This window comes from Pleurodeles waltl, chromosome 1_2, assembly GCF_031143425.1.
Source record: "Pleurodeles waltl isolate 20211129_DDA chromosome 1_2, aPleWal1.hap1.20221129, whole genome shotgun sequence".
NCBI classification, from domain to species: Eukaryota; Metazoa; Chordata; class Amphibia; order Caudata; family Salamandridae; genus Pleurodeles; species Pleurodeles waltl.
Genome location: NC_090437.1, coordinates 1276502317 through 1276522877, shown reverse-complemented (window position 1 = coordinate 1276522877; position 20561 = coordinate 1276502317). Strand labels below are relative to the sequence as shown.

Below are 20561 nucleotides of genomic sequence, written 5' to 3'. Positions count from 1 at the left end.
TATTACATCCTTGTTCAGTAGTAAATTAATGCCCTTCAGTACTGCGGAAAGGCCATCACCCCTACCCAATCTGTCTTGAAGAGAAAGTAACAGTACATTTTTGATAATATTTCAGAACATTTTAAAACCTCTTGCTAACCGTTTGTGAAACATTCAGGTAATTAACTTTATGTAAGTTTAAACAGATCAAACAAAAACCTCTGGCTTACCCCAACCACCCATGGACTTTCAATCTAAAAAAAATAATATAAAGAGGCATGGTAGATGGTGTGTCTGACAGTCTCCCACCTAATGTCAGGATGTGAGTTAGCCACAACTTGTCTGTAGTCTCACAGCATTAGAGTGTATGCCTTGGTCTCTACATTTATCTCCTGAGTCTACTCTACACTCTGACACTGCACCACTCTGCATTACTGCACTCTCTGCCACTCTATTGTATGCCACTCCACTCTATGCTACACTACCCCATAGTACTCTATGCCAATGCACTCTAAACAACTGCACTGAATGCCGCTGCCCTTTACTCTGCACCGCTGTACTCTACGCCACTGCTCTCTGTGCCACTCTACTCCACTCTAAATCACTGCACTGATTCTACTCTGCAACATTTCACTCTCCGCCACTGTACTCTACACCAATCTACTCTGTACTACTACACTCTGCTACTCTTCTCTGCTTCACTCCACTATATGCGACTGCACTCTACAGCACTATACTCCACTCTACACTGCATTACTCCACTGCACTCTCTGCCACATGAGTCTACTCTGCACTCTATGCCACTGCACCACTCTACACTACTGCACTCTCTGCCACTCTATTCCATGCCACTCTACTCCACTGCACTCTATGCCAATCTACTCTGTCCCATGCCACTCTAAACTACGCCACTCTAAAAACTGCACTGTACCCTGTACCACTGGGCTCTACGCCACTGCTCCTATGCTGCTCTACTCCACTCCACAATTCCATAACTTTTAGCCTTGAACAGCAGCCACTCTGATCTATAATATGGCTAAAACACATTAGCAAAGCCAATAACGCTTGCGCAGATGAGGCCTATTGGCTTTGGCCGTGTTTGTTAGTACTATGAGGTACCGAGGCCCCTGTAACAACTGTGAATGTGTAAGTCCTTAATTTAAACATGCATTCAACGCTTCGTCAGGGATAGTAAGTGCTATATAAATTACATCATAGGCTGCTACTAAATGCGCAAATACATTTTGGTTAAATATTAAAAAGTGCTTATCAAATACAGATTTGAATAATATACAGTTTATACCTAGCACTAACTTTTTTTATAACACTCCATTAAAAGCACACACTCCACAGCTCACCTTGGAACACCCTTAAGGTACCTCTTTAAAAGAAAAAATCTTTGGCATCAGAAAGCTTTAAGTGACTCCTTTGTTTAAAGCCAGTGCAGGTTTTCAAGCCCCTTTACATTTGCAGATTTACCATTTTGCACATTTGCATTTCTTTAGGGGACATACCCTGTCAAGAAAGCCTTTTCTTTTCTGTATGCCCCTCCCTCCGAGCACAGGAGACTCCCTGTCTTTCAATCCAGCTCGGGAAACTAATCTACCTGTAATTTCACCCTGTCTTCGGTGTCCTTCTGGTGAAAGGCTAAAATTATGGACAAATGCCGTCTGTTACGGACGGATGGTCACCCTACAGGCAGAGCGATCACAATGATAAATGTTCATGGGTGGCCAGGCGCGCAGTTGTACAGTGATGCACAAATGTTACTGCTAACTGTTTTGTTCATTATACAGGGCAGGCCATCGTCTTTACAAGTCTGTACTTTCAGACCTGCCCTGTTTAATTATCACGGGGGCAGCAAGACCTTTGGTTATTGTTGCTGTATGTGACGCTTGTATAATGTAATTATATGGATGACTTTTGAACTGTTACAGTTAATCTGTATTAAAATCCAGCTATCTCAAATCTTGGCATCTACAGTATGTAGGATATACCATAGGGCAACAGCCTGACAGACGCACGTTGTTGGTCATGCCACAGCCTATTTTCTCATCATTCAGCAACAGTAACTGAGGGTCTTGCTGTCTGGATCCTTAGGCGGGCCAGTCCTGAAAGTACGCACCTGTAAAAAATTCAGTGTATTTATGAGTGATTTTATAGGGGAGAAAAAATGGAACAATGAAGCAAATTAAAAACATAGATTTTTAAAATTGTTATGACCGTATGAATGTGAAATTTTACTGTGGCTTTTTGAATTCACGACGTTACTGTTCATTTAAATACAGGGGGTGTTTGAGGTGTTACACTCCCCTAAGAAATGTAAATGTTTTGTACAGGTGATTTCACCAGCACTTTTTGCACACAGGCAGCAATGCGCACAAACTATTCCTCCTTGTTTTGAGAGTAGTCAAAACTATTTATTTGACAAAATATTGTTTTCTCTCCCACCAATGTGCATTCCTCTCCCCTTCCACTGCCACATACACCACTCTCATGCACCCTGCTTCTCCTATGATTAAATCTTATGGGCCTCATTCCAGCCTCGCTGTGGCATCCTTCCACACTGGATCTGTCACATTAAGAGTTGTGGGGCTTGGTAGATGCCTTATATGCCAGCCGGATTGTCATAGAAACTGTAGAACCCCCTCTAACTGACCAAGTTACGACCCTGTTTAAATTGTGTTTATTGAAGGTGCACAATATTGCTCAGCACCATTGTTTGAACTGTTCTACGCAGTCTGTAAAGTGGCCTACGGGTGTAGTGGACTGTAGGATTTGAAAATGAATTAGTCAGAGACGCTGGTGTGTCCACTTCTGCCAGCAACACGAGTGATTTACACAAGTCGTTGTCACTAATTTCTTCACAATCTGGCACCCATCTGCCTTGTGCTTCCATCAAGGGTGCTGGTTGTTTCTCATTAATGTCCCGTATGTGAGGGAAATTAGTTTCTCCTTTACTGGGCCATCCATCAATCCCATCTCTGCAAAGAATTACTCTTGCATCTCTACATTTCTGAGGGTGCTTTGATGAAGATATGCCTTTAGTTGGGCATATTTCATCCATTGCATGGCAGGCCAATATTCCTTTTGTATATGTGCAAAGGTGAGTACTCCATTGTCATTCCAAACGTCTGCCAGAGTTAAAATGCCTATGGTTCCAACCACAAAACCCCCTTCAGAGTCACCAACTTTGGGAGCCTAAAGCCCTCCCATAACAGTGTTTCCCGGGATCCGTCGGGTACACTTAGCTATATTTTTTATTATTTATCTTCCTCCAAGTCCTATCCACCACTTCCTTGCCTGGAGAGAGAGTCAATTCCAGTTTACACCTGTACAGCCAAAGTAGGATCGCTTTTTCACCCAGAAATTGTTGGTCAGCCCAAAATGGTTTTCTTTCCACTTGGGCATATGCACATTGATTAACTACACAAACCTGCCCAGTCTCATAATACTTGCGAATGTTTTGTAGCTCTATCCGCCTTTATATTTATACTCCTGGAGAAAATACAGAGCCACCCTTGGCTTCCTACCTGTCCATAACAGGGTGTTCACCAGCGCTTCTATTTGTATAAAGAATGTGTCTGTTATATATATGTGTGTGTGTATGTGTATGTATATGTATGTGTGTGTGTATATATATATATATATATATATATATATATGATAGATAGATATATCTTCAAATCTGCACATCCACCAATATCCATTCCATAACACCCTCTACCACCAGCCCAAATATCATTGGCATCAAAGGGCAGCCCTGTACTACTGGAACTCAGAAGGCGTGCCTATTAATTTGTATTCTTGCACAGGGTCTATTGTACACTAACCTACCATCTCTGTTACTTGGGGCCATAACAAATTTTCTCTAGGATTCCCAAATGAAATGGCAATTTTTAAGAGCATGTATACGATCTTGTATTGTCTTACATCTGTCCCATTAATGTTTGTTTCATGTAAAGGAGTGACCTTCATGTGTATTACGGACATTTGTGGTATGTAGGTGAAACACACAAAATAAGTGTGATGTACTGGTTAGTTGAGGTACATCATCATACCTAGTATAACTCACATATAGTATGGCTCCCCTATCAATATAGTTGATATACAGTTAGCAGCTGAACTTAGTCATGCATATATGTATTGTTTATGTGTAGTATGGGTGTTCTGTCTTTAGCTGCTCCCCGTCTGTTTCGGGTCGGCTGGGGTTTCTGCGCATGCGCATTCATGATTTTGCCAATTTCATTGTCCGAAAGCGCACCCCGTCGACAGCACTTTCAAGCGCATGCGCTTTTCATTTACAAACTTGTCTCACGCGTGCACTTTTCATTTACAACTTGTCCTCAGTCACGGTGTACTGCCTCTTGACGCTCCCCGTCCCAGTCACGAGGATTGCAGTCACGGGACAGACAGTCACGAGGATTGTTGTATTGCGCATGCGCGTTTTGAAATTTAATGGTAGTCTTTTAATTTTTTTTTTCAACTTGACCTCAGTCACGGGACAGTCACGAGGATTGCAGTGAGTTAATTACTCTCAGGGGACAGACAGTAATGAGGATTGCTGTCTTGCGCATGCGCATATTTAAAATTAACAGTAGTCTGTAGCAGCTCCCCTCAGAGCTCATACGGACACGTGGATTGCAGTCGCAGGATGTTTATCTAGTACAGCTTATTCGCGTCGCGACTGATTGTGCTCTTCCGGAAGGTAAGGGTTCATGCCCATTATATCTTTCATATAAATCATTTCGGCCTTGCTTTTTTTAATGTGAATTTGTGTTGAGTTTCTGCCTGCCTTTTTTTTACCGGTTCCGAACTGCGTCGCGGCACCCCTTGGGCCGTTAGAAGCATCTAGGGCCTCCGCACGCATTTTTGAACCAGTAAATAAACGGCAGGCAGCGCCAGTAAATAAACGGAAGGGAGTTACGGTGACGACCTGGCATTGATGCAAATTCTGCCTTGTTTTATTTAATGTGAGTTTGTCTTGAGTTTCTGCCTGCCTTTTGCTTACCGGTTCCGAACTGCATCGCAGCACCTGGTTGGGCCGTTAAAAGTAGCAAGGGACTACGCACGCATTTTGGAACCAGTAAATAAACAGCAGGCAGTGTCGTTAAATAAACGGCAGCCAGTTAGGGTGACCACCTGGCATTGATGCAAATTCTGGACAGGTCTGTAAAAAACATCCGTACAAAGGGTCAAAATTAAGGACAAATGGTCAAAATTCAGGCCGCAAATTCGATAACAAACGTCAGTTTTACAGACACGCACAAGGGAGGCTGTGCCTCACTATGTTGTCAGTGATTTTATTTACTTTTTAACATAGCATTATTTATTAACTGTTCTTTTTGTGATTGTCTCATGGTATGCTACATTCAGGTGTCATAGTACATCCTTGTTCAGTAGTAAATTAATGCCCTTCAGTACTGCGGAAAGGCCATCACCCCTACCCAATCTGTCTTGAAGAGAAAGTAACAGTACATTTTTGATAATATTTCGGAACATTTTAAAACCTCTTGCTAACCGTTTGTGAAACATTCAGGTAATTAACTTTATGTAAGTTTAAACAGATCAAACAAAAACCTCTGGCTTACCCCAACCACGCATGGACTTTCAATCTAAAAAAAATAATATAAAGAGGCATGGTAGATTGTGTGTCTGACAGTTTCATGCCTAATGTCAGGATGTGAGTTAGCCACAACTTGTGTGTAGTCTCACAGCATTAAAGTGTATGCCTTGGTCTCTACATTTATCTCCTGAGTCTACTCTACACTCTGACACTGCACCACTCTGCATTACTGCACTCTCTGCCACTCTATTGTATGCCACTCCACTCTATGCTACACTACCCCATAGTACTCTATGCCAATGCACTCTAAACAACTGCACTGTATGCCGCTGCCCTTTACTCGGCACCGCTGTACTCTACGCCACTCTTCTCTGTGCCACTCTACTCCACTCTAAATCACTGCACTGATTCTACTCTGCAACATTTCACTCTCCGCAACTGTACTCTACACCAATCTACTCTGTACTACTACACTCTGCTACTCTTCTCTGCTTCACTCCACTATATGCGACTGCACTCTACAGCACTATACTCCACTCTACACTGCATTACTCCACTGCACTCTCTGCCACGAGTCTACTCTGCACTCTATGCCACTGCACCACTCTACACTACTGCACTCTCTGCCACTCTATTCTATGCCACTCTACTCCACTGCACTCTATGCCAATCTACTCTGTCCCATGCCACTCTAAACCTCGCCACTCTAAAAACTGCACTGTACCCTGTACCATTGGGCTCTACGCCACTGCTCCTATGCTGCTCTACTCCACTCCACAATGCCATAACTTTTAGCCTTGAACAGCAGCCACTCTGATGTATAATATGCTAAAACACAATAGCAAAGCCAATAACGCTTGCGCAGATGAGGCCTATTGGCTTTGGCAGTGTTTGTTAGTACTATGAGGTACCGAGGCCCCTCTAACAACTGTGAATGTGTAAGTCCTTATTTTAAACATGCATTCAACGCTTCGTCAGGGATAGTAAGTGCTATATAAATTACATCATAGGCTGCTACTAAATGCGCAAATACATTTTGGTTAAATATTAAAAAGTGCTTATAAAATACAGATTTGAATAATATACAGTTTATACCTAACTTTTTTTTATAACACTCCATTAAAAGCACACACTCCACAGCTCACCTTGGAACACCCTTAAGGTACCTCTTTAAAAGAAAAAATCTTTGCCATCAGAAAGCTTTAAGGGACTCCTTTGTTTAAAGTCAGTGCAGGTTTTCAAGCCCCTTTACATTTGCAGATTTACCATTTTGCACATTTGCATTTCTTTAGGGGACATACCCTGTCAAGAACGCCTTTTCTTTTCTGTATGCCCCTCCCTCCGAGCACTCCCTGTCTTTCAATCCAGCTCGGGAAACTAATCTACCTGTAATTTCACCCTGTCTTCGGTGTCCTTCTGGTGAAAGGCTAAAATTATGGACAAATGCCGTCTGTTACGGACGGATGGTCACCCTACAGGCAGAGCGATCACAATGATAAATGTTCATGGTTGGCCAGGCGCGCAGTTGTACAGTGATGCACAAATGTTACTGCTAACTGTTTTGTTCATTATACTGTACTTTCAGACCTGCCCTGTATAATTATCACAGGGGCAGCAAGACCTTTGGTTATTGTTGCTGTATGTGACGCTTGTATAATGTAATTATATGGATGATTTTTGAACTGTTACAGTTAATCTGTATTAAAATCCAGCTATCTCAAATCTTGGCATCTATGTAGGATGTAACAGAGGGCAACAGCCTGACAGACGCACGTTGTTGGTCATGCCGCAGCCTATTTTCTCATCATTCAGCAACAGTAACTGAGGGTCTTGCTGTCTGGATCCTTAGGCGGGCCAGGCCTGAAAGTAGGCACCTGTAAAAAATTCAGTGTATTTATGAGTGACTTTTATAGGGGAGAAAAAATGGAACAATGAAACAAATTAAAAACATAGATTTTAAAAATTGTCATGACCGTATGAGTGTGAAATTTTACTGTGGCTTTTTGAATTCACGACGTTACTGTTCATTTAAATACAGGGGGTGTTTGAGGTGTTACACTGCCCTAAGAAATGTAAATGTTTTGTACAGGTGATTTCACCAGCACTTTTTGCACACAGGCAGCAATGCGCACACACTATTCCTCCTTGTTTTGAGAGTAGTCAAAACTATTTATTTGACAAAATATTGTTTTCTCTCCCACCAATGTGCATTCCTCTCCCCTTCCACTGCCACATACACCACTCTCATGCACCCTGCTTCTCCTATGATTAAATCTTATGGGCCTCATTCCAGCCTCGCTGTGGCATCCTTCCACACTGGATCTGCCACATTAAGAGTTGTGGGGCTTGGTAGATGCCTTATATGCCAGCCGGATTGTCATAGAAACTGTAGAACCCCCTCTAACTGACCAAGTTACGACCCTGTTTAAATTGTGTTTATTGAAGGTGCACAATATTGCTCAGCGCCATTGTTTGAACTGTTCTACGCAGTCCGTAAAGTGGCCTACGGGTGTAGTGGACTGTAGGATTTGAAATTGAATTAGTCAGAGACGCTGGTGTGTCCACTTCTGCCAGCAACACGAGTGATTTACACCAGTCGTTGTCACTAATTTCTTCACAATCTGGAACCCATCTGCCTTGTGCTTCCACCAAGGGTGCTGGTTGTTTCTCATTAATGTCCCGTATGTGAGGGAAATTAGTTTCTCCTTTACTGGGCCATCCATCAATCCCATCTCTGCAAAGAATTACTCTTGCATCTCTACATTTCTGAGGGTGCTTTGATGAAGATATGCCTTTAGTTGGGCATATTTCATCCATTGCATGGCAGGCCAATATTCCTTTTGTATATGTGCAAAGGTGAGTACTCCATTGTCATTCCAAACGTCTGCCAGAGTTAAGATGCCTATGGTTCCAACCACAAAACCCCCTTCAGAGTCACCAACTTTGGGAGCCTAAAGCCCTCCCATAACAGTGTTTCCCAGGATCCATCGGGTACACTTAGCTATATTTTTTATTATTTATCTTCCTCCAAGTCCTATCCACCAATTACTTGCCTGGAGAGAGAGTCAATTCCAGTTTACACCTGTACAGCCAAAGTAGGATCGCTTTTTTACCCAGAAATTGTTGGTCAGCCCAAAATGGTTTTCTTTCCACTTGGGCATATGCACATTGAATAACTACACAAACCTGCCCAGCCTCATAATACTTGCGAATGTTTTGTAGCTCTATCCGCCTTTATATTTATACTCCTGGAGAAAATACAGAGCCACCCTTGGCTTCCTACCTGTCCATAACAGGGTGTTCACCAGCGCTTCTATTTGTATAAAGAATGTGTCTGTTATATATATGTGTGTGTGTGTATGTGTATATATTGCGCATGCGCGTTTTTAAATTTAATGGTAGTCTTTTAATTTTTTTTTTCAACTTGACCTCAGTCACGGGACAGTCACGAGGATTGCAGTGAGTTAATTACTCTCAGGGGACAGACAGTAATGAGGATTGCTGTCTTGCGCATGCGCATATTTAAAATTAACAGTAGTCTGTAGCAGCTCCCCTCAGAGCTCATACGGACACGTGGATTGCAGTCGCAGGGTGTTTATCTACCACAGCTTATTCACGTCACGACTGATTGTGCTCTTCCGGAAGGTAAGGGTTCATGCCCATTATATCTTTCATATATATCATTTCGGCCTTGCTTTTTTTAATGTGAATTTGTGTTGAGTTTCTGCCTGCCTTATTTTTTACCGGTTCCGAACTGCGTCGCAGCACCCCTTGGGCCGTTAGAAGCATCTAGGGCCTCCGCATGCATTTTTGAACCAGTAAATAAACGGCAGGCAGCTCCAGTAAATAAACGGAAGGCAGTTACGGTGACGACCTGGCATTGATGCAAATTCTGCCCTGTTTTATTTAATGTGAGTTTGTCTTGAGTTTCTGCCTGCCTTTTGCTTACCGGTTCCGAACTGCATCGCAGCACCTGGTTGGGCCGTTAAAAGTAGCTAGGGACTACGCACGCATTTTGGAACCAGTAAATAAACAGCAGGCAGTGTCGTTAAATAAACGGCAGCCAGTTAGGGTGACCACCTGGCATTGATGCAAATTCTGGACAGGTCTGTAAAAAACATCCGTACAAAGGGTCAAAATTAAGGACAAATGGTCAAAATTCAGGCCGCAAATTCGATAACAAACGTCAGTTTTACAGACACGCGCAAGAAAGGCTGTGCCTCACTATGTTGTCAGTGATTTTATTTACTTTTTAACATAGCATTATTTATTGACTGTTCTTTTTGTGATTGTCTCATGGTATGCTACATTCAGGTGTCATAGTACATCCTTGTTCAGTAGTAAATTAATGCCCTTCAATTACGCGGAAAGGCCTTCACCCCTACCCAATCTGTCTTGAAGAGAAAGTAACAGTACATTTTTGATAATATTTCGTAACATTTTAAAACCTCTTGCTAACCGTTTGTGAAACATTCAGGTAATTAACTTTATGTAAGTTTAAACAGATCAAACAAAAACCTCTGGCTTACCCCAACCACCCATGGACTTTCAATCTAAAAAAATAAATATAAAGAGGCATGGTAGATTGTGTGTCTGACAGTCTCATACCTAATGTCAGGATGTGAGTTAGCCACAACTTGTGTGTAGTCTCACAGCATTAGAGTGTATGCCTTGGTCTCTACATTTATCTCCTGAGTCTACTCTACACTCTGACACTGCACCACTCTGCATTACTGCACTCTCTGCCACTCTATTGTATCCCACTCCACTCTATGCTACACTACCCCATAGTACTCTATGCAAATGCCCTCTAAACAACTGCACTGTATGCCGCTGCCCTTTACTCTGCACCGCTGTACTCTACGCCACTCTTCTCTGTGCCACTCTACTCCACTCTTAATCACTGCACTGATTCTACTCTGCAACATTTCACTCTCCGCCACTGTACTCTACACCAATCTACTCTGTACTACTACACTCTGCTACTCTTCTCTGCTTCACTCCACTATATGCGACTGCACTCTACAGCACTATACTACACTCTACACTGCATTACTTCACTGCACTCTCTGCCACGAGTCTACTCTGCACTCTATGCCACTGCACCACTCTACACTACTGCACTCTCTGCCACTCTATTCTATGCCACTCTACTCCACTGCACTCTATGCCAATCTACTCTGTCCCATGCCACTCTAAACCTCGCCACTCTAAAAACTGCACTGTACCCTGTACCACTGGGCTCTACGCCACTGCTCCTATGCTGCTCTACTCCACTCCACAATGCCATAACTTTTAGCCTTGAACAGCAGCCACTCTGATGTATAATATGGCTAAAACACAATAGCAAAGCCAATAACGCTTGTGCAGATGAGGCCTATTGGCTTTGGCAGTGTTTGTTAGTACTATGAGGTACCGAGGCCCCTCTAACAACTGTGAATGTGTAAGTCCTTATTTTAAACATGCATTCAACGCTTCGTCAGGGATAGTAAGTGCTATATAAATTACATCATAGGCTGCTACTAAATGCGCAAATACATTTTGGTTAAATATTAAAAAGTGCTTATCAAATACAGATTTGAATAATATACAGTTTATACCTAGCACTAACTTTTTTTATAACACTCCATTAAAAGCACACACTCCACAGCTCACCTTGGAACACCCTTAAGGTACCTCTTTAAAAGAAAAAATCTTTGCCATCAGAAAGCTTTAAGGGACTCCTTTGTTTAAAGTCAGTGCAGGTTTTCAAGCCCCTTTACATTTGCAGATTTACCATTTTGCACATTTGTATTTCTTTAGGGGACATACCCTGTCAAGAACACCTTTTCTTTTCTGTATGCCCCTCCCTCCGAGCACAGGAGACTCCCTATCTTTCAATCCAGCTCGGGAAACTAAGCTACCTGTAATTTCACCCTGTTTTCGGTGTCCTTCTGGTGAAAGGCTAAAATTATGGACAAATGCCGTCTGTTACGGACGGATGGTCACCCTACAGGCAGAGCGATCACAATGATAAATGTTCATGGTTGGCCAGGCGCGCAGTTGTACAGTGATGCACAAATGTTACTGCTAACTGTTTTGTTCATTATACAGGGCAGGCCATCGTCTTTACAAGTCTGTACTTTCAGACCTGCCCTGTTTAATTATCACGGGGGCAGCAAGACCTTTGGTTATTGTTGCTGTATGTGACGCTTGTATAATGTAATTATATGGATGACTTTTGAACTGTTACAGTTAATCTGTATTAAAATCCAGCTATCTCAAATCTTGGCATCTATGTAGGGTGTACCATAGGGCAACAGCCTGACAGACGCACGTTGTTGGTCATGCCGCAGCCTATTTTCTCATCATTCAGCAACAGTAACTGAGGGTCTTGCTGTCTGGATCCTTAGGCGGGCCAGTCCTGAAAGTAGGCACCTGTAAAAAATTCAGTGTATTTATGAGTGACTTTTATGGGGGAGAAAAAATGGAACAATGAAACAAATTAAAAACATAGATTTTAAAAATTGTCATGACCGTATGAATGTGAAATTTTACTGTGGCTTTTTGAATTCACGATGTTACTGTTCATTTAAATACAGGGGGTGTTTGAGGTGTTACACTGCCCTAAGAAATGTAAATGTTTTGTACAGGTGATTTCACCAGCACTTTTTGCACACAGGCAGCAATGCGCACACACTATTCCTCCTTGTTTTGAGAGTAGTCAAAACTATTTATTTTACAAAATATTGTTTTCTCTCCCACCAATGTGCATTCCTCTCCCCTTCCACTGCCACATACACCACTCTCATGCACCCTGCTTCTCCTATGATTAAATCTTATGGGCCTCATTCCAGCCTCGCTGTGGCATCCTTCCACACTGGATCTGCCACATTAAGAGTTGTGGGGCTTGGTAGATGCCTTATATGCCAGCCGGATTGTCATAGAAACTGTAGAACCCCCTCTAACTGACCAAGTTACGACCCTGTTTAAATTGTGTTTATTGAAGGTGCACAATATTGCTCAGCACCATTGTTTGAACTGTTCTACGCAGTCTGTAAAGTGGCCTACGGGTGTAGTGGACTGTAGGATTTGAAAATTAATTAGTCAGAGACGCTGGTGTGTCCACTTCTGCCAGCAACACGAGTGATTTACACCAGTCGTTGTCACTAATTTCTTCACAATCTGGCACCCATCTGCCTTGTGCTTCCACCAAGGGTGCTGGTTGTTTCTCATTAATGTCCCGTATGTGAGGGAAATTAGTTTCTCCTTTACTGGGCCATCCATCAATCCCATCTCTGCAAAGAATTACTCTTGCATCTCTACATTTCTGAGGGTGCTTTGATGAAGATATGCCTTTAGTTGGGCATATTTCATCCATTGCATGGCAGGCCAATATTCCTTTTGTATATGTGCAAAGGTGAGTACTCCATTGTCATTCCAAACGTCTGCCAGAGTTAAGATGCCTATGGTTCCAACCACAAAACCCCCTTCAGAGTCACCAACTTTGGGAGCCTAAAGCCCTCCCATAACAGTGTTTCCCAGGATCCATCGGGTACACTTAGCTATATTTTTTATTATTTATCTTCCTCCAAGTCCTATCCACCAATTCCTTGCCTGGAGAGAGAGTCAATTCCAGTTTACACCTGTACAGCCAAAGTAGGATCGCTTTTTTACCCAGAAATTGTTGGTCAGCCCAAAATGGTTTTCTTTCTACTTGGGCATATGCACATTGAATAACTACACAAACCTGCCCAGCCTCATAATACTTGTGAATGTTTTGTAGATCTATCCGCCTTTATATTTATACTCCTGGAGAAAATACAGAGCCACCCTTGGCTTCCTACCTGTCCATAACAGGGTGTTCACCAGCGCTTCTATTTGTAAAAAAGAATGTGTCTGTTATATATATATATGTGTGTGTGTATGTGTATGTATATGTATATGTGTGTGTATATATATATATATATATCTATATGATAGATAGATATATCTTCAAATCTGCACTTCCACCAATATCCATTCCATAACACCCTCTACCACCAGCCCAAATATCATTGGCATCAAACGGCAGCCCTGTACTGCTGGAACTCAGAAGGCGTGCCTATTGATTTGTATTCTTGCACAGGGTCTATTGTACACTAACCTACCATCTCTGTTACTTGGGGCCATAAGAAATTTTCTCTGGGATTCCCAAATGAAATGGCCATTTTTAAGAGCATGTATACGATCTTGTATTGTCCTACATCTGTCCCATTAATGTTTGTTTCATGTAAAGGAGTGACCTTCATGTGTATTACGGACATTTGTGGTATGTAGGTGAAACACACAAAATAAGTGTGATGTACTGGTTAGTTGAGGTACATCATCATACCTAGTATAACTCACATATACTATGGCTCCCCTATCAATATAGTTGATATACAGTTAGCAGCTGAACTTAGTCATGCATATATGTATTGTTTATGTGTAGTATGGGTGTTCTGTCTTTAGCTGCTCCCCATCTGTTTCGGGTCGGCTGGGGTTTCTGCGCATGCGCATGGCCGTGCGCATGCGCATTCATGATTTTGCCAATTTCATTGTCCTAAAGCGCACCCCGTCGACAGCACTTTCAAGCGCATGCGCTTTTCATTTACAAACTTGTCTCACGCATGCGCTTTTCATTTACAACTTGTCCTCAGTCACGGTGTACTGCCTCTTGACGCTCCCCGTCCCAGTCACGGGGATTGCAGTCACGGGACAGACAGTCATGAGGATTGTTGTATTGCGCATGCGCGTTTTTAAATTTAATGGTAGTCTTTTAATTTTTTACAGACCTCAGTCACGGGACAGTCACGAGGATTGCAGTCAGTTAATTACTCTCAGGGGACAGACAGTAACGAGGATTGCTGTCTTGCGCATGCGCCTATTTAAAATTAACGGTAGTCTGTAGCAGTTCCCCTCAGAGCTCACACGGACACGTGGATTGCAGTCTCAGGGTGTTTATCTAGCACAGCTTATTCGCGTCACGACTGATTGTGCTCTTCCGGAAGGTAAGGGTTCATGCCCATTATATCTTTCATATATATCATTTCGTCCTTGCTTTGTTTAATGTGAATTTTTGTTGAGTTTCTGCCTGCCTTTTTTTTACCGGTTCCGAACTGCGTCGTGGCACCCCTTGGGCCATTAGAAGCATCTAGGGCCTCCGCACGCATTTTTGAACCAGTAAATAAACGGCAGGCAGTGCCAGTAAATAAACGGAAGGCAGTTACGGTGACGACCTGGCATTGATGCAAATTCTGCCTTGTTTTTTTTTATGTGAGTTTGCCTTGAGTTTCTGCCTGCCTTTTGCTTACCGGTTCCGAACTGCATCGCGGCACCTGGTTGTGCCGTTAAAAGCAGCTAGGGACTACGCACGCATTTTGGAACCAGTAAATAAACAGCAGGCAGTGTCGTTAAATAAACGGCAGCCAGTTAGGGTGACCACCTGGCATTGATGCAAATTCTGGACAGGACTGTAAAAAACATCCGTACAAAGGGTCAAAATTAAGGACAAATGCTCAAAATTCAGGCCGCAAATTCGATAACAAACGTCGGTTTTACAGACACGCGCAAGGGAGGCTGTGCCTCACTATGTTGTCAGTGATTTTATTTACTTTTTAACATAGCATTATTTATTGACTGTTCTTTTTGTGATTGTCTCATGGTATGCTACATTCAGGTGTCATATTACATCCTTGTTCAGTAGTAAATTAATGCCCTTCAGTACTGCGGAAAGGCCATCACCCCTACCCAATCTGTCTTGAAGAGAAAGTAACAGTACATTTTTGATAATATTTCTGAACATTTTAAAACCTCTTGCTAACCGTTTGTGAAACATTCAGGTAATTAACTTTATGTAAGTTTAAACAGATCAAACAAAAACCTCTGGCTTACCCCAATCACCCATGGACTTTCAATCTAAAAAAAAAAATATAAAGAGGCATGGTAGATTGTGTGTCTGACAGTCTCACACCTAATGTCAGGATGTGAGTTAGCCACAACTTGTGTGTAGTCTCACAGCATTAGAGTGTATGCCTTGGTCTCTACATTTATCTCCTGAGTCTACTCTACACTCTGACATTTCACCACTCTGCATTACTGCACTCTCTGCCACTCTATTGTATGCCACTCCACTCTATGCTACACTACCCCATAGTACTCTATGGAAATGCACTCTAAACAACTGCACTGTATGCCGCTGCCCTTTACTCTGCACCGCTGTACTCTACGCCACTCTTCTCTGTGCCACTCTACTCCACTCAAAATCACTGCACTGATTCTACTCTGCAACATTTCACTCTCCGCCACTGTACTCTACAACAATCTACTCTGTACTACTACACTCTGCTACTCTTCTCTGCTTCACTCCACTATATGCGACTGCACTCTACAGCACTATACTCCACTCTACACTGCATTACTCCACTGCACTCTCTGCCACGAGTCTACTCTGCACTCTATGCCACTGCACCACTCTACACTACTGCACTCTCTGCCACTCTATTCTATGCCACTCTACTCCACTGCACTCTATGCCAAGCTACTCTGTCCCATGCAACTCTAAACCTCGACACTCTAAAAACTGCACTGTACCCTGTACCACTGGGCTCTACGCCACTGCTCCTATGCTGCTCTACTCCACTCCACAATGCCATAACTTTTAGCCTTGAACAGCAGCCACTCTGATGTATAATATGGCTAAAACACAATAGCAAAGCCAATAACGCTTGCGCAGATGAGGCCTATTGGCTTTGGCAGTGTTTGTTAGTACTATGAGGTACCGAGGCCCCTCTAATAACTGTGAATGTGTAAGTCCTTATTTTAAACATGCATTCAACGCTTCGTCAGGGATAGTAAGTGCTATATAAATTACATCATAGGCTGCTACTAAATGCGCAAATACATTTTGGTTAAATATTAAAAAGTGCTTATCAAATACAGATTTGAATAATATACAGTTCATACCTAGCACTAACTTTTTTTATAACACTCCATTAAAAGCACACACTCCACAGCTCACCTTGGAACACCCTTAAGGTACCTCTTTAAAAGAAAAAATCTTTGCCATCAGAAAGCTTTAAGGGACTCCTTTGTTTAAAGTCAGTGCAGGTTTTCAAGCCCCTTTACATTTGCAGATTTACCATTTTGCACATTTGCATTTCTTTAGGGGACATACCCTGTCAAGAAAGCCTTTTCTTTTCTGTATGCCCCTCCCTCCGAGCACTCCCTGTCTTTCAATCCAGCTCGGGAAACTAATCTACCTGTAATTTCACCCTGTCTTCGGTGTCCTTCTGGTGAAAGGCTAAAATTATGGACAAATGCCGTCTGTTACGGACGGATGGTCACCCTACAGGCAGAGCGATCACAATGATAAATGTTCATGGTTGGCCAGGCGCGCAGTTGTACAGTGATGCACAAATGTTACTGCTAACTGTTTTGTTCATTATACAGGGCAGGCCATCGTCTTTACAAGTCTGTACTTTCAGACCTGCCCTGTTTAATTATCACGGGGGCAGCAAGACCTTTGGTTATTGTTTCTGTATGTGACACTTGTATAATGTAATTATATGGATGACTTTCGAACTGTTACAGTTAATCTGTATTAAAATCCAGCTATCTCAAATCTTGGCATCTATGTAGGGTGTACCATAGGGCAACAGCCTGACAGACGCAGGTTGTTGGTCATGCCGCAGCCTATTTTCTCATCATTCAGCAACAGTAACTGAGGGTCTTGCTGTCTGGATCCTTAGGCGGGCCAGGCCTGAAAGTACGCACCTGTAAAAAAATTCAGTGTATTTATAAGTGACTTTTATAGGGGAGAAAAAATGGAACAATGAAACAAATTAAAAACATAGATTATAAAAATTGTCATGACCGTATGAATGTGAAATGTGACTTTGGCTTTTTGAATTCACAACGTTACTGTTCATTTAAATACAGGGGGTGTTTGAGGTGTTACACTCCCCTAAGAAATGTAAATGTTTTGTACAGGTGATTTCACCAGCACTTTTTGCACACAGGCAGCAATGCGCACACACTATTCCTCCTTGTTTTGAGAGTAGTCAAAACTATTTATTTGACAAAATATTGTTTTCTCTCCCACCAATGTGCATTCCTCTCCCCTTCCACTGCCACATACACCACTCTCAATGCACCCTGCTTCTCCTATGATTAAATCTTATGGGCCTCATTCCAGCCTCGCTGTGGCATCCTTCCACACTGGATCTGCCACATTAAGAGTTGTGGGGCTTGGTAGATGCCTTATATGCCAGCCGGATTGTCATAGAAACTGTAGAACCACCTCTAACCGACCAAGCTACGACCCTGTTTAAATTGTGTTTATTGAAGGTGCACAATATTGCTCAGCGCCATTGTTTGAACTGTTCTACGCAGTCCGTAAAGTGGCCTACAGGTGTAGTGGACTGTAGGATTTGAAATTGAATTAGTCAGAGACGCTGGTGTGTCCACTTCTGCCAGCAACACGAGTGATTTACACCAGTCGTTGTCACTAATTTCTTCACAATCTCGCACCCGTCTGCCTTGTGCTTCCACCAAGGGTGCTGGTTGTTTCTCATTAATGTCCTGTATGTGAGAGAAATTAGTTTCTCCTTTACTGGGCCATCCATCAATCCCATCTCTGCAAAGAATTACTGTTGCATCTCTACATTTCTGAGGGTGCTTTGATGAAGATATGCCTTTAGTTGGGCATATTTCATCCATTGCATGGCAGGTGATCCAATATTCCTTTTGTATATGTGCAAAGGTGAGTACTCCATTGTCATTCCAAACGTCTGCCAGAGTTAAGATGCCTATGGTTCCAACCACAAAACCCCCTTCAGAGTCACCAACTTTGGGAGCCTAAAGCCCTCCCATAACAGTGTTTCCCGGGATCCATCGGGTACACTTAGCTATATTTTTTTATTATTTATCTTCCTCCAAGTCCTATCCACCAATTCCTTGCCTGGAGAGAGAGTCAATTCCAGTTTACACCTGTACAGCCAAAGTAGGATCACTTTTTTACCCAGAAATTGTTGGTCAGCCCAAAATGGTTTTCTTTCCACTCGGGCATATGCACATTGAATAACTACACAAACCTGCCCAGCCTCATAATACTTGCGAATGTTTTGTAGCTCTATCCGCCTTTATATTTATACTCCTGGAGAAAATACAGGGCCACCCTTGGCTTCCTACCTGTCCATAACAGGGTGTTCACAAGCGCTTCTATTTGTATAAAAAATGTGTCTGTTATATATATGTGTGTATGTATGTGTATGTATATGTATATGTGTGTATATATATATATGATAGATAGATATATCTTCAAATCTGCACATCCACCAATATCCATTCCATAACACCCTCTACCACCAGCCCAAATATCATTGGCATCAAAGGGCAGCCCTGTAGTGCTGGAACTCAGAAGGCGTGCCTATTAATTTTTATCCTTGCACAGGGTCTATTGTACACTTACCTACCATCTGTTACTTGGGGCCATAACAAATTTTCTCTAGGATTCCCAAATGAAATGGCCATTTTTAAGAGCATGTATACGATCTTGTATTGTCTTACATCTGTCCCATTAATGTTTGTTTCATGTAAAGGAGTGACCTTCATATGTATTATGGACATTTGTGGTATGTAGGTGAAACACACAAAATAAGTGTGATGTACTGGTTAGTTGAGGTACATCATCATACCTACTATAACTCACATATAGTATGACTCCCCTATCAATATAGTTGATATACAGTTAGCAGCTGAACTTAGTCGTGCATATATGTATTGTTTATGTGTAGTATGGGTGTTCTGTCTTTAGCTGCTCCCCATCTGTTTCGGGTCGGCTGGGGTTTCTGCGCATGCGCACGGCCGTGCACATGCACATTCATGATTTTGCCAATTTCATTGTCCGAAAGCCCACCCCGTCAACAGCACTTTCAAGCGCATGCGCTTTTCATTTACAAACTTGTCTCACGCTTGCGCTTTTCATTTACAACTTGTCCACAGTCACGGTGTACTGCCTCTTGACGCTCCCCGTCCCAGTCACGAGGATTGCAGTCACGGGACAGACAGTCACGAGGATCGTTGTATTGCGCATGCGCGTTTTTAAATTTAATGGTAGTCTTTTAATATTTTTTTTCAACTTGACCTCAGTCACGGGACAGTCACGAGGATTGCGGTGAGTTAATTACTCTCAGGGGACAGACAGTCACGAGGATTGCTGTCTTGCGCATGCGCCTTTCTAAAATTAACGGTAGTCTGTAGCAGCTCCCCTCAGAGCTCATACGGACACGTGGATTGCAGTCGCAGGTGTTTATCTAGCACAGCTTATTCGCGTCACGACTGATTGTGCTCTTCCGGAAGGTAAGGGTTCATGGCCATTATATCTTTCATATATATCATTTCGGCCTTGCTTTTTTTAATGTGAATGTCTGTTATGTGTCTGCCTGCCTTTTTTTTACCGGTTCCGAACTGCGTCGCGGCACCCCTTGGGCCGTTAGAAGCATCTAGGGCCTCCGCACGCATTTTTGAACCAGTAAATAAACAGCAGGCAGCGCCAGTAAATAAACGGAAGGCAGTTACGGTGACGACCTGGCATTGATGCAAATTCTGCCTTGTTTTATTTAATGTGAGTTTGTCTTGAGTTTCTGCCTGCCTTTTGCTTACCGGTCCCGGACTGCGTCTCGGCACCTGGTTGGGCCGTTAAAAGCAGCTAGGGACTACGCACGCATTTTGGAACCAGTAAATAAACGGCAGGCAGTGTCGTTAAATAAACGGCAGCCAGTTAGGGTGACCACCTGGCATTGATGCAAATTCTGGACAGGACTGTAAAAAACATCCGTACAAAGGGTCAAAATTAAGGACAAATGCTCACAATTCAGGCCGCAAATTTGATAACAAACGTCAGTTTTACAGACACGCGCAAGGGAGGCTGTGCCTCACTATGTTGTCAGTGATTTTATTTACTTTTTAACATAGCATTATTTATTGACTGTTCTTTTTGTGATTGTCTCATGGT

General features: G+C 42.6%; 1 protein-coding gene across 6 annotated transcripts in view; it reads left to right on the top strand.

The window, feature by feature from the left end:
* Nucleotides 1–20561, top strand: part of LOC138250237 (uncharacterized) — a 72938-nt gene that overhangs the window by 9727 nt on the left and 42650 nt on the right. For 4 of the 6 annotated variants that reach the window (XM_069204916.1, XM_069204908.1, XM_069204897.1 and 1 more), the window contains exon 1: nt 19774–19906. The exons of 1 other annotated variant lie outside the window; for it this stretch is intronic. The gene's annotated coding sequence lies outside the window, so the exon portion shown is untranslated. Of the gene's footprint in view, nt 1–19773; nt 19907–20561 lie in introns of those variants that run through there. One more of the 6 variants, XM_069204887.1, reaches the window with a different exon arrangement.